General features: G+C 43.1%; 1 pseudogene; it reads right to left on the bottom strand.

Moving 5' to 3' along the window:
• Positions 1 to 4,130: 4,130 nt before the first annotated feature.
• LOC125510110 lies at positions 4,131 to 10,727 on the bottom strand (annotated as a pseudogene).
• Between the last annotated feature and the right edge of the window lie 5,560 nt (positions 10,728 to 16,287).

Below are 16,287 nucleotides of genomic sequence, written 5' to 3'. Positions count from 1 at the left end.
CGATGGGGAGTGCGGGTAGGCAGGCATCCTCATCCTCTCCGCCACTGTAGCCTCGTCGTAGATCCGCTTCGCCAGGATCCTCTGTTCTCCCTCTGCTCTCAAACGACAAGTCTCTGCATATCTGCTCGCCGCGGCTCGCGTATCTGGATCTCTCGCCGCCGCCACCGCCTGATCCGCCGCCTTCCATTCCCGAACCCGCCGAATCCACGCCGCAGCGTCGCGAATCCTTGTCGCCCGTTCCACCCACCTCCGATCCCCCGTCGCCATGAGAATCGCATGCGAGAGCCGTGAAATCAGTCTCACCAACTCCGCGAAGGCTTCCTGGACTTGGAGAGGGAATCGAGTGGGGGAAGGGGGGGGGAGGGGGAGCGGCCTCGGCCGCCGGATCCGGTCTTCGCCGCCGTGGAGGCATGCCGCGAGGACGGCGCGGCGAGATCTGCGGTGGGGGCAATGGCGAGCGGGAGGCGTGGAGTCGCATGGTTGGGGAGCGTGGGGAGCGCCTTCTTGAGACGATTCTAGCAGATCACATAATACTTGAGCGTGGGGAGCGCCTTCTTGAGCGTGGGGAGCGCCTTCGTTTCTCTAAAAGATCTTATAGTATTTAGATATCTCGGCTTCGGGTAGTAATATTTCCTTCCTGCCATGCTTCCTAATTATAATACATGTGCTTCTATGGTCTAGATAACTTGCTCCATTTATGTTGTACATAGATTAAACTGTCTCTTATTTCTCATATGTGCTTCCGTTGTACAGATGTATTGCGCACGCGATGCGAACCATGCATCATTAGTTTCCTGACCGATGCGACCACCCGAAGGCATCGCATGTGCTTAACTCCACCACCAGCTCACCGACGAGCTTGTAGCCGCTCCACCAGGATTGTGCCCTGCTCTAACTGCAGTTTTGGCCTCTAACCTTGCCGGAGGGCCGTCAGGGTTTGGGAATGAGGCCAGCAGGGATAGGTTCTCACGCCATGGAGGCTGACTTACTAGGCGATGTTGTATCTCAACATCACCTACGACGAGGGTGAAGCACATGTGAGTCCCGATTGATGCACTAGTTTGAAATTGATTGCACGTATTGTTTATTCATCATTAATGAATGCAATGCAAGAACCATAGTTTGTATTGTTCTTTTTTCATTGGTACATCTCCATTATTTAAGCATGATGGAGTTCTTCTCCATAGCTCTTGGATTTGTTCATCGATATTTGTTAAATTTGTCCCATGATTATGTTTCGGATTGCAGGAAGCATAGAAAAATGTAGTAAGATGTAGCACGTCTTTCCACAAGGTCATGGTGTGAGAGATAAGGTCTTCACACTTTCGGTTGGAGTTCATATCACTGACGTAGATGGTGCAGTGCTTCGCGATCACCATGAAAGCAAATTCTCCATTTAACTGGGACAAATGTTTCGCCATTGTGGAAACATATCCCCATGTGTATAGTTTAAATGCATATATTTCCCTTTTGACCGAAAGAAATATATGATTGTATCATAATTCTCTAATATATGAAAATAGTATGATAATGATTTAGAGCAACTCTAGCAGACCCCGTATCCGGCGCAAACCCGCATAATTCCGGCGATTATACGGCCTCGGTCCATTTTTCTGGCCAGACTAGAGCCCGCATCGGTGTCCGCCCCGTAAAACTTTTTGCCGCAGCCCGCAAACGCAACCCCCGAGCCACTATAACTGTGGGTTTGCGGGGCAGATGCGGGCCGAAACCCTATCCTCCCGCAGCCGCGTTTCCCTCCAATTCCCCACCGCGCCGCTCGATTTCTCGCCGCCGGCAAGCCTTGAACCACCATGGCCGACTCGGGGGATGAGACGGAGTGCCGCCGCCACGCCAGATCTGACGCCGCGCGCAAGCGGGGGGCGCGTCGGTGGCTCAACCACGGTGCCCGGCCGCCGCCGGCATTCAACCGGTGCGAGCTCGACGAGTTCAAGCTCGAGTGCGCCCATCGCCGCCGCGCCTCCTCCGGCAACTGGTCCGCAGGGAGCTCCTCCGGCTACGGGTCCGCGGGGTGCTCATCCGCGGGCGCATCGAGCTCGCGGCTCATTTCAGTGAAGAGGGAGCCGGAGGAGGCCGTGCTCGATGCGCCACCGCGCCGAGGCGTCATCGGACCCGAGGACTACCTCCCACCGGGGCAGGAGGAGCTCCTCGAGCGCGTCGTTCACGCGTCGTTCTCGAGCGGTCGGCGAGGGATCAGGAGGAGATGGAAGAGCGCATCCGGAGCGAGCTCGAGTACGAGCAGCTCTTCCTCGAGACGGGCCTCACATCATCGCAGGCGCACGCATCGAAGGAGGCCGACTTGCGCGTGATGAAGGTGGAGCAGGCGAAGCTCTACATCGACCTCGACTCCGACTCCTCCGACTCCGACTGATTGCCGCCGGTGGGCAGCTACGCAGGAGCTCCGGTGAGCTCAATTTTGTTGTAGTGGTGAGGTAGCATAGGCCCTGTGAGCATATCTGACCTTTATGTATGTATGTATGTGACGTGTACGAACTTATTATGCAAAGAAGAACCATGTATGCGAGCGAGCTCTGGCGAGCTGCTGCTTAAATTTCTCGTGCGAAACAACTTTTTTTTAAAATTTAGGGGTTTGTTTGTGGTTTCTAGTCTGCCGCCGCAAAATTCGGCCTGCATAACCGCCCCCGTGCGACCTGCAAACACATTTTACAGATCGGCAAAATGCAGGGTCTGCTAGAGTTGCTCTTAGAAGCAGAATGTATATCTTTGGGGGTGGGTTCTCCATTGTGGCCAGGCGATGCAAAACCTGAGCATATGCGAGTAGGGCGTTTTGGTGCCCAGACTCATCTGCACCCGGTTAGAAAAAAATTCGTAAAAAATTCCAAATAAAATTTGTGTGGTAGACAATTTGATGCGTGATGCCCGCTCCAAATTTCAAGTCATTTGGACATATGAGCAGCTCTCAGCAAAAAGACAAATCGGGCCAAAACAGTATATGAACAGTAAACATTTTTACAGACCTCCAATTTGTTTTTTTTTGTTGAGTGCTACTCATATGTCCAAATGAATTGAAATTTGGAGCGGGCCTCACGCATCAAATTTTCTACCACACATATTTTATTTGGAAATTTTTGAATTTTTCTAGTATTTGTTTTGATTTTTTTCGTCGACGCGGGTGCAGATGAGCTCAGGTGCAGAAATGGATTTTTGAGCATATGCGTCTTTTTGTTGTATGGAAGCAAATCCTCTTTTTTTTCTAAAGATGCAGGTTCAAAATTCTTTGGAAGCAAGTTTCCAATTTCTTTGGACCTAAAAACATAATTCTTTGGAAGCAAAGTCCCAACTTATGACCTGTTGTAACTATCATACTCTAAATCGAATCAATCTTTGGTTACAACGGAAGCAATATTCATGGGCCGCCGATTGCCATGTAAGCACTTTGCGTGATCGATCAATGCACAAATATCAACTAGATGGAAGTAATTGCCCCAGAAGAAAATTCTAATCTTTTAAAGCATTGCTTTCAGAAACAAATTTTAAACATGCTAAGTGCTCTTTTATGGCACACTCGAAATAATTTTCTAGTCGCTTGAAGCATGTTTTTGTTTGCCTAGTAGACACAAATACGATCAACTTGATAGAAGCGGTCGTCAGTTACCATGGATGCAATTTGTTTGGCTGATTGAAGCAAACAAATTCTAACATTACGGAAGGAATCTCCATTACCAAACAAATTCTAACTAGATGGAAGCAAAAAAAATAGATGAAAGCAAAGTGCATTCCCCATGGAAAGACTTCATAGACTCACGTGTACAATACAGACCCGAAATAGTGATTGAAAACAAATGGTATGGAACAAAGTCACAAGCAAAACACACAGCATTGCGCCCAATCAATTTGATATGCCCTGATTATTAGTAGTTGGTAGGAAACAAATTGATTGCATTTAGTGCAACGCGAGAGCAGATCTCACGCGAGACCCATCCTGATAGATGACACGTGGCATTCACAAATTACAAAGCATCTAATCTCTTTCCCCCCTGATTTTAAGTGGAGGGTGGGGGATGCTTTGTGATTTGTGAATGCCACGTGTCATCCATCAGAACAGGTCTCACCTGCTAACCGTGAAACCTGGTCTCATATAATTTTTTTCCCAAACTAACTAATGGGTCACACTTTTTAAGGAAGCAATCCCGCTTGAGGCTGTACTGCCGAATCTGATGGTCTGATCCCTAGTACTAGAACATAACATCGGGTATAGGCAGACATCTCTAACACCAACAAGACGTGGCTTAGGCAACGGCCATCTGCCATGAGCAAAAAAGTTCAAGTCAATGAAGAAATCTATTTTAAACAATGTATAGATACATAATATTAACGTGTGTCAGGAAGAATACCTGTTTCCATCAGTATTTCTGTGTGTCCCGCCAGGCAACATCCATCTGTTGTTTATCAAACATTTCAAAAAGCATATGAGTTACTGAATAATTTATTTGAAACAATATATTCATAGTTTCAAGGTGTGTAAGAAAGATTACCTGTTTTTGTCACCCTCCATAATAGTATCATCTGCACTAGCCCTGCAAGCACACCCAAAGAAAATTACCCCAAGAAACCGAGTAACTTTAAACCAATGACATATCAGCTTAATGCATTTAAAAAAAACAGAGAAAGTAGGAGAAGGCGATAGCCATGAGGGCAAGGACAAGTACAGTATAAAGTATATGATAATAAGAGATAACACCAGAACACAACTATGAATTGATTTATCCAAATCATGCACCATTACATCACCACATCAGAGAATAGTAATACACTTTGGCACACTAAGTGCATACTGCATAGTACATACACATTGTTATATCAGCCCAAACCCAATAATGTTTAAGTGAAAATGATTGAACAATGTTCACAGGATAAATTTCCTAAAACGTACAAACAAACTTCTTACTTAAGAAAAGGTATACCATCCTTTATTTACGTTCAACAAGAGGCGGCAAATAAGATCCCTCGGCAGGAACGGAGTTTCTTCCTCATCATAAAAGTCCATTCCAACAAAATTCCCATCTGTGTCAATAAGAGGGCCCCCGATCCCAGCCTAGCAAAACAACAATAACATCATACAATGATTAGACACATATCGTTTGATAGATGTAGTGATTTCTTATGTTAGTATTCCAATGCTAATAATTGTTTGCCATGTTAAAAGTTACTCCCTCCGTAAAGAAATATAAGAGCGTTTAGATCACTAAAGTAGTGATCTAAACACTCTTATAATTCTTTACAGTGGGAGTACAGGGAAAGTCCACAAGAAATACCTTGGTGATTTTACAGGTGGACACACAAAGTTCTGTACAATCAAACTTGCTTTGTTTGCCAATCAACACCTTACCCTTGACAGCCATTAGTTTGCGATACGCAAAAAGACAACCTACAGCTATTACGTCCATAGATGAGGTAACTGGACGCCCACTGATTTGTATTGCATGAGGATCCCAGCATCCAATAATGTCAACAAGAGCAACTTATAATGTAAATTGTAACCCTTCAATATCCCTACAACTCGAAATTTATTTGGAAGGCAAACTTCAATCTGCAATGATAAGGTTATGTTAACCAGTATCCAAAATGAGAAGGCAAAAATAATAATAACAATAATAATAGCAATTAGCAGTAACAACCCTCAAGGTATCATCAATCATGTGTGCATCACCCGGAACTCTAACCAAACTTGCCGAAGTCAGAATTGTTGCAGAACATGCATTGCACTCTATAAATACACCTGTGCAAGCAATTTTTTTTGCAAATCCTACAGAGATAGTTATTTCAGTTATCAATCAATGATCAATTAAAACATGAAACTGTAAGGACTATGTAACAGAGTCATCACCATTGAATGAAGCAAGTGAGACAACACTTCGATTCATTTCTGAAGCAAGACTTTTGCTTGATTCTGAAGCAAGTTGGGCAGCAGTTTTCTTCAGAAGAGAGCCATCACTTCCCTTCATTTCTAAAACAACACCTTTGCATGGATTATGCAAGATATCCTCGTCGAATGTATCTTCGAGACGATTAATGATATGGTTTTCTAGCATGATACACAAGTTAAAAATACTCGGTAAATAAACAGGGTTTTTCAAGTGTGCATGTGCAACATAAGGAACTACTCAGCAAAACGGGTGCAATGTACATTGTCTGCCAAGGGGTAACGGGTACACTTGTAGTTTCAATCTGTAATCCTAGACATATTAGACTAGATGGTGACGGTCCATCTTCCTTCCACGACACCTGCCCTCCACTAAAAAGTAACTTCCTGACTAGTGGGGTCATCAATCCACCATTTCCACATCTTGTTTTATTGTTTGCTAATTATGTCATATGAGTATTCCTCACAGTTTTGATGCTACTACGTTGTCTTGTTTTGCTAACTCCAAGTCAGTTTTGTGGCAGCGGATTTGCAGAGACTGAAACTGATGTGCCACATGCATGATTACATTTATTTTTATGAGTTCCATACCAACAAGTGGGCATTCACCTAGTTTATCCAAAAAAAAAAATTTGCTGCCTAATGCAAGGTGAGGACATAAGTGAACCATATGTTAGTACTAAACTACTAATTAGTCAGTATGTTTTTGCTATGTACAAACAGCTAGGTCGTTTATATCTCATAAAATTGGATGATGTCGTTCAGCTTGGCCATGTAGCCAATTAGAGCTGAGACCTTCGATTGGTCTTTTGCTTGGATTGTTAGACCTCCACACAAGGAGGAACCACTATTGAGACTTTGGGGTTCGACGTCTGTCTCAAAGGCACAGCCACGCCTCTTTGGTCCAGGGCTGCACCATGCTAGCCTTACAGCCAACATCCTATGAGATAATTTCGCTCACCTCCTCGAATATTGTAACATGGTGCTCCTGCCATTGTTTTGAGGAATGCTCTTGTAGCATCATCAACCACGTCCTTAACACTGCAGCACAATGTGGAAAACTCACTGTGATAAATCGACCATACACAAAATGAGCTATAACAAGGGAAATATAGAACAAGAAGGGAGCAAAATAGTTGCAGATATTTCACAGCAGAGAAATTTAAGAAAATCTTAAACAATTTCTCCATTGGTCATCTTAAATCTAGGTTTACAGTGTAGCAGAAATATGTATTAGCGCCAGGATTGAAATAACAACCTTTAATCTAGTACAGTGCAACTGCAGCTTGTTGGGCTACAGGAAGAGATTGTCACAGATGCAGGGAAACAAGAGATGCCAAAAAACACATAAGTACAGAATAGCTAATGGGACACTTCTTAGGATAAATTCATAAACCACGGAAGCTGCTGTTTGGCTTTGAGAATGATACACCTTACACAATGTCAAATAGAAATAGGGGAGGGAGATGCAGTATATGATGCAGTAAGAGAGAAGCATTGACAAGCCAAACATAGTGTGTGCTTCATCAATACTGAGAGTGCGCATACCTGACCATCCCGTTAACCCCCAAGAATCGAAGAATTGCAACCCTTCGTACATAGGGGGTCTTTCTTTCTTTGGTACAGGAGCAGTTCATCCCAACGAAGTTGCCATCAAAATCAACAAGGGGGCCTCCAATCCCCACCTAGCACAAAATTGAGGATGAAGTTAAGCATGAAAAATGCAATTTATAATGCCTGATACTAAGAATATGCATCATCACAACAATGATAGAATGCAGATTAAGCAATACATGCACTATACAAACTAAAGCGCTAGCTCACCTTATCGATCTGGTATGTGCTGAACATTGTCTGATCAGGTCGAGCACTAGGAGAGGCAAGATCTACTCCGCTTGTGTCCATTAATAGTCCTGAATTGAAATTGCGACATACAGCTGCTACCTTCCTGTAAGGCTCAAACTGTATGTCACGGTCAAGACTGACATGTGTGGCATTAACACCAGCGACGTTGACAATGAAAAAATCAACATATATCTCAGGATCCGCTATCCACCCAGTGACAGTCTCATCATTCGGAAGGCGTACTTTAATCTGAAATGAGCACAAGTCAATGGCTGTACTGAATTAATGGTTACATGTGTGTGTGTGTGTGTGTGTGTGTGTGTGTGTGTGTGTGTGTGTGTGTGTTAGCATAATAGTCCAGGAAAGGAGTAGAGAAAAAGTTACCTTCAAATTTTTAGTGATCTTGCTTGCATGCCAAGTAAGTGGAATCAAATTTATCGATGTGAGGAAACTTGTAACACCAGGACATGAGCTTTCAATGCATATGCCAGTGCATTCACGTAACTTGGTATCACCTGCAGAGGGAGAGTATACGTGCAAACTGAATAGCTGATCATCAGAAACAAGGTAACATGAGGAATTATTAGCAGTATAATCACCAACCATGGAATGAGGCCAGCGCTGCAACACTCTTACTTAATCTGGCAAGTACTTGCTCACTCAAGGCACCTTTTCTGGATTCACTCAATCTCGCTATGGAGGTAGCGTCCAAACCTAGTTAATTGAGATAAAATCATGTGTGATATAGTTAGTAGAACGGTTCAAGTATGAATACTCAGGAAAAGGGAAGCAAAAATGGACTCACTTGGCCTAATTGCTTTCATCTCACTGTTGATTCTTGCTTGTGTAGCATCATCAACCCCTTCCTTAACACTGCAGCTCAACGTAGAAAACTCACCGTGATAAATCCACAAAGGCAAGATATTGCAGACCACATACACAAGATGAGCTATTAAACAAGAGCCAAATTAAATACTCCATTCCTAAATATGTCATTTTAGAGATTCCAATATACACTACATACAGAGCAAAATGAGTGAATCTACACTCTAAAATATGTCTATATACATCCATATGTAGTTTGTATTGAAATCTCTAAAAGGACTTATATGAGAAACGGAGGAAGTAGGTGCAGGTATTTCACAGCAGAGAAATCTAAGAAAATCTTTATAAAAAATCCCCATGAGTCTTCTTAATTGTAAGTTCGAGCGTAGATAGCACAGGCATGGAAATAACAACCTTAATCTAGTAAAGTGCAGATCTAAACAATTTAAGAAACTAAAAATATGGGTACAAAAATAGCTAATGGGACAGTTTTTGGGATAAACTCGTAAACCTCAGACTGCTGTTTGGCTTTGAGAACGATACACCTTGCACACAAACTCAAATAAAGATAGGAGGGATATGTAGAATAGGATGCAGTAAGAGAGACGCATATAGTAAGCCAAAGAGAGAAGGGCAATTCATCAATACTGAAAGTGTACATACCTGACCATCCTGTGAAACACCAAGAATCGAAGAATTTGCTTCCTTCGCACGTAGGCAGTCTTTTCCATTTTGGTACGGGAGGAGTTCATCCCAACAAAGTTCCCATCAAAGTCAACAAGGGGACCTCCAATCCCCGCCTAGCACAAAAGTGACAATGAAGTTACACAGAGAAAATGCAATTCATAATTGCCCGAAACTATAAATGCGTCAGTGCGTACATACAATGACACACAGACACCACCATACAGTTGGTTATTTGAACTGTACAAAAGCAGCTAACCTTGTGGATCCAGCACGTGCTTACGATTGTCTCACTGGTTGGGGAAGCAAGATTTAGTCCGCTTGTGACTGTTAAAAATCCAGAACTGAAACAGCGGCATACAGCTGCTGCCTTCGTATGAGGCTCAAACTGTATGTCACGGTCAAGACTCATGGCATCAACTCTAGACACCTCCTTGATGTTGACAATGAAAAAATCAACATATATCCCAGGATCCTCAATCCACCCAGTGACAATCTGATCATTTGGAAGGCGTACTTTAATCTGAAATGGGTGCAAGGTGAATTAATGATTTTACAAGTGCAGCATGTATATATTGGCATATATTAATAATGCAGCAAAGGAGCAGAGAAAATAGTTAATTACCGTCAAACTTGCAGGCCAAGTAGGTGGAACCAACCGTCTCGATGTCAGGATTGTAGCTTCGGAATCTGAACACGAGGTTTCAATGCATATGCCTGTGCATTCGCGTAACTTGGTGTCACCTACGACAGAGAGAGAGAGTCGCACGGGTAGACTGAATAGCTGGTCACTAGAAAAAAGGCAATATGAGCAAGTATTAACGGTAAGTATAATCACCAACCATCAAATGAAGCGAGCGACACAACACTCCTCCGCAATCTTGAAACCACTTGCTCACTGAGTTCACTCAAGGCTCCTGCTAATGAGAGACCATTCAAAGCTAGTTAATTGAAATAAAATCATATGTGATAGAGCTAACATAACCGCAGTTTTTATTATTATGAATGTGTGGCTGCAGGAAAAGGGAAACAGCATGTTCTCACTTGGTCTAGTTGCTCTTTTGTAAGGGCGTTGTTGCTCTTCATCGCCTCTCATCAGCCGTCGCTTGTTTTTCGTCATTGATCTTTCCAAGCCAGCCTGAACAGCAAGGAACAAAATTCAACTAACACTGATTGATCTGCTCAAAGAAATAGTGGATCGATATGGTTGCTAAATAAACGGAGGGCTATCCATATACAATAGATCGACACAAAAAAAAAACCTAGAAACGGGGCCGGAATCGCTCTAGGAAACTGGGCGGGTTGAAGAATCCAAATACAACCAAGGAAGAAAGATATTGAATTAGATCTCGGACAATCCAATCAACCAAAAATTCCACCGGAGGTGGAGAAGGTATACCTTCGAAACAAGCTGACCGGCCGCCGCTGGATTCGTCGACGGAAGGACCTCTGCAGAATCCAGCAGAATCCAGCAGAAGGACCTCTGCGGCCCGATAGATCAGTTTTTGCTTTCGTTGGGCCGCGTGGGCCGCTAGCGCGTGGGCCACATTTATTTTCATTGGGTCGCGTGAGCTGAGTTGTAACAGCCCAAGACCAAGACCTCCACTATTTTGTGATATGTTTAGGAATATCCTACTCGTATTTGAAAGTATTCTGCGTCGAACTGTTGAGGCGCCGCACACCCCTCGACCCGATTTGGGCCGGCTTTTTTATTACCTCTCATTGTCCCCCTTCCTCCCTCGTGCGACTCTTTCGTCGCTCCACAGAGAAGCTTTCCTCCCTCATGTCGGAATCCCCCTCCCTCCCTCGTGCAACACTGATGTCTGCAAGTCAAACAGGGTGGTGTAGCACTTTCGCAGAAGTATCCTAATGAGTAATCATCCCAACAAAGAGCGGAGGAGAGTATTTATAGGTAACGTTTCTGTTACACACAACGTGTCACAGTTCTTATGTGAAGTAACTGTTGGAGCTTCTGCAAATATCGTTACTATCCTAAATCACGAATAAACCAGTTTGACAAATATAAAGAGAATTGTAGTAACAACTAAGAGAGCTAATAAAAGTAAATAGCATGAATAAAAGCTACGTTTGTGTTTCCTGCAATGAAGAGATTAGGTGCGGAGATATTTCAGCTCATGGTAAGAGTTTATAAAGTGTGCTAGTGCCACGGTAATACCATTTACCTCGTATTGTACTCATAGCATTTGATATAAGGGTTCTGCAGACGGTTCTCCCTAAGATAACGAAACTCCTCCTCTAGGGATTATATCTCATTCTCTAGTCTTGCTTCTTGGTTGCCACAGAGTGGTCATGTCCACAATTAATGTCCTTAGACCGGAACCAGACATTAAGTTCAATGGATCACTATTATCTCATATTGTCTTCGGTCCTCCTAGATATCCCCACCTGTTATGTCAGAGGTCATAGATTTTCTAAAGAATATGTGTTACCCTGTGTAGGTCTTGAAATCATGTTGCATCGGCCCTTAAATTAAACAACACGCATAGAGTTCACCACAACATAACAATGTACTAAGTAGATCATACTACTATGAATGCAAATGACGACATATAGATTAGGCACAAATTAATCTTACCACTCACCTACTTCTCCCACACCTAGGAGGAATTACTCATGCATCATAAGAGGGGAATCAATCACCAAAAAGATAGATCCAATGAAAACCATATCGATAATACCATGAAGGTCCATAATAAGATGAAATGGATAATTCAAATAGTCTTGATCTCCAAACAAGATTGAGTAATATTACAATTGTTCTCCATATTGGAATTCCTCTTACAATAATTAAAGGGGTGATCATGGTGATGGAGATGAAAGAACCAAAGACTAAGAAGATCTTCGAAAGTTCTTCAGATCCTCCCTCCTTCTGTTCTGGTGGTGTGGCGGGGCTAGGGTTCTCCTCTTCCCTCGGCCCTTTACGAAAGTTGCTTGTATAGACGTGGTGAAGCTTATGGCAGTCCATAGGACCGCCCATGCGAGCGCTTGCGGTCGTATGGAACGCCGTCTTTTACTCTGGTTTGTCAGATGACTCCAGTTTCTTCACGAAAGTTGCTCCATTTGGCTTGATTTGCAGCAATCTTCCTTTTTTTCCTTCCATAGATGATATTTCCTGCCAAACATTGATGAAGTGGATTTCCTTCTCTTTTGAGGGATTAGTCTTAGGAATATCCGAAGAGTAATAAGAATTCAAGTGAAACCGAGCAAAAATCACTACTAAAACATCACAAATTCTCGAGCCATCAACTCTCCCAAGCTTAGAAATTGCTCATCCTCAAACAAAAAAGAAATCAAGAGAGTGAACAGGAGCTTGATTGAATAGAAAGAAGTTTTATCGGCTCGAGAGGATACATCATATGCATCTTCTCTTATCATGCAATATCATTCAAGAGAGTATTGGCAATTGAATAACTGCACTTAAGCTCGTTGCCTATCCACGTGTAGTCTCTTATCACTAGCTATAATTTCTCAAACCAAATTTTCTTTGCTAACCAAGTGTTTAGGCAAGCGAGAGCATTTATCTTTAGATGGACATTTCAATTCAAACTCATTATTCAAAAGCATCAGGGAGTTTAGAATGTAAAGACAACAGAGAACTCAAAATTTTCATTGACCACCACTAATACCTCCTAGTCATGGCTTCCAAACACTTCTCTTTATCGCTACTCCTTGGAACTTCAATTCTTTGGAACTCCTTGGAACAAACAAGAAGCAGTTGGTTCCGTTGTGGCTTAATTTTGTGCACTATGGATCAGAATGGGTTTTCTCTTTCGAGCTCGGTGATTAGTGCTCTTATTTACCACATACACACTCTCTTTGATAAGGTCGATCATCTACCACTCAATCTCCAAGTTCGTGACGATGTCGCAGTTACGTGAATTATCTCAACATATTGTTGGGGAACGTAGTAATTTCAAAAAAATTCCTACGCACACGCAAGATCATGGTGATGCATAGCAACGAGAGGGGAGAGTTGTCTACGTACCCTCGTAGACCGTAAGCGGAAGCATTATGACAACGCGGTTGATGTAGTCGTACGTCTTCACGGCCCGACCGATCCTAGTACCGAACGTACGGCACCTCCGCGATCTGCACACGTTCAGCTCAGCGACGTCCCATGAAATGATGATCTAGTAGAGTGTCGAGGGAGAGTTTCTTCAGCACGACGGCGTGATGACGGTCATGATGAAGTTACCGGCGCAGGGCTTTGCCTAAGTACTACGACGATATGACCGAGGTGGATTATGGTGGAGGGGGGACACCGCACACGGCTAAGAGATCAATGATCAATTGTTGTGTCTCCATGGGGTGCCCCCCTTCCCGTATATAATGGAGTGGAGGAGGGGGAGAGGGCCGGCCTCCTAGGCGCGCCCCAAGGGGAGTCCTACTCCTACCGGGAGTAGGATTCCCCCCTTCCCTAGTTGGACTAGGAGAGAAGGAAGGGGGGGAGAGGGAGGAAGGAAAGGGGGGCGCCGCCCCCTCCTAGTCCAATTCAGACCAGAGGGAGAGGGGGCGCGCGGCCTGCCCTGGTCTCCTCTCTCTCTCTCCACTATGGCCCATTAAGGCCGATACACTTACCGGGGGGTTCCGGTAACCTCCCGGTACTCCGGTAAATTCCCGAATTCACCCGGAACCTTTCCGATGTCCAAATATAGGCTTCCAATATATCGATCTTTACGTCTCGATCATTTCGAGACTCCTCGTCATGTCCGTGATCATATCCGGGACTCTGAACTACCTTCGGTACATCAAAACACATAAACTCATAATACCGAACGTTAAGCGTGCGGACCCTACGGGTTCGAGAACTATGTAGACATGACCGAGACACATCTCCGGTCAATAACCAATAGCGGAAACTGGATGCTCATATTGGTTCCTACATATTCTACGAAGATCTTTATCGGTCAAACCGCATAACAACATACGTTGTTCCCTTTGTCATAGGTGTGTTACTTGCCCGAGATTTGATCGTCGGTATCACCATACCTAGTTCAATCTCGTTACCGGCAAGTCTCTTTACTCGTTCTGTAATGCATCATCCCGTAACTAACTCATTAGTCACATTGCTTGCAAGGCTTATAGTGATGTGCATTACCGAGAGGGCCCTGAGATACCTCTCCGATAATCAGAGTGACAAATCCTAATTTCGATCTATGCCAACTCAACAAACACCATTGGAGACACCTGTAGCGCACCTTTATAATCACCCAGTTATGTTGTGACGTTTGGTAGCACACAAAGTGTTCCTCCGATATTCGGGAGTTGCATAATCTCATAGTCATAGGAACATGTATAAGTCATGAAGAAAGTAATAACAACATACTAAACGATCAAGTGCTAAGCTAACGGAATGGGTCAAGTCAATCACATCATTCTCTAATGATGTGATCCCGTTAATCAAATGACAACTCATGTCTATGGCTAGGAAACTTAACCATATTTGATTCAACGAGCTAGTTAAGTAGAGGCATACTAGTGACACTCTGTTTGTCTATGTATTCACACATGTACTAAGTTTCCGGTTAATACATTCTAGCATGAATAATAAACATTTATCATGATATAAGGAAATATAAATAACAACTTTATTATTGCCTCTAGGGCATATTTCCTTCAGTCTCCCATTTGTAGTAGAGTCAATAATCTAGTTCACATCGCTATGTGATTTAACACCAATAGTTCACATCATCATGTGACCAATACCCAAAGGGTTTACTAGAGTCAATAATCTAGTTCACATCGCCATGTGATTTAACACTAATAGTTCACATCATCATGTGACCAATACCCAAAGGGTTTACTAGAGTCAATAATCTAGTTCACATCGCCATGTGATTAACACCCAAAGAGTACAAAGGTGTGATCATGTTTTGCTTGTGAGAGATGTTTAGTCAATGGGTCTGCCGCATTTAGATCCGTATGTATTTTGCAAATTTCTATGTCTACAATGTTCTGCACGGAACTACTCTAGCTAATTGCTCCCACTTTTAATATGTATCCGGATTGTGACTTAGAGTCATCCAGATCGGTGTCAAAGCTTGCATCGACGTAACTCTTTACGACGAACTCTTTATCACCTCCATAATCGAGAAATATTTCCTTATTCCACTAAGGATAATTTTGACCGCTGTCTAGTGATCTACTCCTAGACCACTATTGTACTCCCTTGCCAAACTCAGGGTAGGGTATACAATAAGTCCGGTACACAACATGGCATACTTTATAGAACCTATGGCTGAGGCATAGGGAATGACTTTCATTCTCTCTCTATCTTCTGCCATGGATAGGCTTTGAGTCTTACTCAACTTCACACCTTTCAACACAGGCAAAAACTCCTTCTTTGACTGTTCCATTTTGAACTACTTCGAAATCTTGTCAAGGTATGTACTTATTGAAAAATCTTATCAAGCATCTTGATTTATCTCTATAGATCTTGATGCTCAATATGTAAGCAGCTTCACTGAGGTCTTTCTTTGAAAAACTCCTTTCAAACACTCGTTTATGCTTTCTAGAAAATTCTACATCATTTCCGATCAACAATATGTCATTCACATATACTTATCAGAAAGGTTGTAGTGCTCCCACTCACTTTCTTGTAAATACAGGCTTCACCGCAAGTCTGTATAAAACCATATGCTTTGATCAACTTATCAAAGCGTATATTCCAACTCCGAGATGCTTGCACCAGTCCATAGATGGATCGCTGGAGTTTGCACACTTTGTTAGCATCTTTAGGATCGACAAAACCTTCTGGTTGCATCATATACAACTCTTCTTTAATAAATCCATTAAGGAATGTAGTTTTGACATCCATTTGCCAGATTTCATAAAATGCGGCAATTGCTAACATGATTCGGACAGACTTTTAAGCATCGATACAAGTGAGAAAATCTCATTTGTAGTCAACACCTTGAACTTGTCGAAAATATTTTTGCGACAATTCGAGCTTTGTAGATAGTAACACCAGTATCAGCGTCCGTCTTCCTCTCGAAGATCCATTTATTCTC

The sequence above is a fragment of the Triticum urartu genome, chromosome 5 (genome assembly GCF_003073215.2).
Source record: "Triticum urartu cultivar G1812 chromosome 5, Tu2.1, whole genome shotgun sequence".
Taxonomy (NCBI): domain Eukaryota; kingdom Viridiplantae; phylum Streptophyta; class Magnoliopsida; order Poales; family Poaceae; genus Triticum; species Triticum urartu.
The sequence above is the reverse complement of the archived record's forward strand: the minus strand, read 5'-3'. Positions and strand labels throughout refer to the sequence as shown.